Raw genomic sequence first — 2,041 nt, forward strand, 5'->3', positions numbered from 1 at the left:
ACAGCAAATCCTCAACATTGATGATGATGAATGAGGACCAGGTCTCATGTTTCTCTGCTTTCAATTCTTTTCTTTCTTTCTTTCTTTTTTTTTTTTTTTTTTTTTTTTTTTTTTACCATTTTGATCTCTATGTGTGTGTGTACTGAATTGCTCAGTTGTGTCTGACCCTTTGCGACCCCCTGGTCTGTAGCCCACAAGGCTCCCCTGTCCATGGAATTGTCTAGGCAAGAATGTTGGAGTGGGTTGCCATTTTCTACTTCAGGGAATCTTCCAGACCCAGGAATTGAACGTGGGTCTCCTGCATTGCAGGCAGATTGTTTACAATCTAGGGAAAATAGCCCAGCTATTTCTGGGTTTCCAGACTTTTGGAAACCTGACTCATTCAGTTTAGAGTTCGTATGATGAGTGGGTATTCAGTAGCTGCCTTTCAATAGTGATGATGATAACTTCAAAGGGTTAGAGATCTACCCCCAGGCACACATAGGTATTTTGAAACTTTTCTAAATTTGAGGAAGTGTGTTCTCAAAATAATACCAACTATTGCATAAAAGATGAGAAGGCAATGGCACCCCACTCCAGTACTCTTGCCTGGAAAATCCCATGGACAGAGGAGCCTGGTAGGCTGCAGTCCGTGGGGTCGTGAAGAGTCGGACACGACTGAGCGACTTCACTTTCACTTTTCACTTTCATGCATTGGAGAAGGAGGTGGCAACCCACTCCAGTGTTCTTGCCTGGAGAATCCCAGAGACAGGGGAGCCTGGTGGGCTGCCGTCTCTGGGGTTGCACACAGTCGGACATGACTAAAATGACTTAGCAGCAGCAGCAGCAGCATTGCATAAAAGAAGCATTCTCTGGTCAGGTAGTTTGGAAAATACTGGATGAAACAGAATTAAACTGTTGGGTTGATTTGTTTTGTTTTTACTGGATCTTTAAAGCACTCTGTGAATCTTAAATTCCTAAAGGAGGACAGTAAAATATGTAGAATTTCCCAGACATATTTGACTGTCAACTCATTTATTCCTTGAACATCTTTCTCATGGGGGGTGATGTAACATGGAACAAACCTTGGGAAATCTTAAATATCCTTTGGGTTTCAATTAACTCTAATACAGTGCTCCATTTGTTCTAAAACTGTTTCAGACATTCGGATACCTTTCCTGAGGGTTTGTTATCTTAGATATAATGACTTAGCCTGTGCTGCTGCTTCTCATATCATTTCAGGGCCTAGACACTGTTATTTTTCAGCCTGAATTTCTCCAGACAGAGAATCGCAGCTTATTTAACACTAAATTCATATGTGAGCCGCTCAATTTTCAAGATCGTTTCAACTGTCCTGTTGTAATCTACAGTTTTCAAGGTGCAGGGTCAAAAAGTCAATGATAGCTATAGTAATGACAGCTAGCATTTTTGAGTATGTATGATAGGCCACTTATTGTGCTAACAGCTTTACATGTAACAGCCTACCTGTCACCAAAATTCTATGAGGCAGATTCTTTTTCCATCTTACACTTGAGGAAACTGAAGTCAGCTTATGTAACTTAAGTTACTTTTCCAGAGAAGATCCCAGGTAAAGAGGGAATGCTGAGATTTGAACCTGATTGTGTTCAACTCTTAAGGATTACTGTGCACTGCCCTTCCCATGTTACTTTTTTTTTTTATTGAAGGATAAATGCTTTACAGAATTCTGTTGTTTTCTGTCAAACCTCAACATGAATCAGCCATAGGTATACATATATCCCCTCCCTGTTGAACCTCCCTCCCATCTCCCTCCCCATTCCACCCCTCTAGGTTGAGACAGAACCCCTGTTTGAGTATCCTGTGTTACTTCTACTTTTAAACATATATGCTGCCTTTTCACCCAGAATCCTTTAAGAGCAGGTACCACATGGTCCAGACCTCAGTACAGTCTTCTGTCTGACAGCTCCTGGCATGCTATAGCCATTCCTCCTTTGGATATAAAGCTTATGCAACTGGCCTAAGCCATTCAGCTAGTGAGGTGGGCCTGAGATTTGGAACCTTCCTTCCCCACCCCCAACCCCCT

The sequence above is a fragment of the Bison bison genome, unplaced genomic scaffold (assembly GCF_000754665.1).
Source record: "Bison bison bison isolate TAMUID 2011002044 unplaced genomic scaffold, Bison_UMD1.0 scf7180017864172, whole genome shotgun sequence".
In the NCBI taxonomy this organism is placed as follows: domain Eukaryota; kingdom Metazoa; phylum Chordata; class Mammalia; order Artiodactyla; family Bovidae; genus Bison; species Bison bison.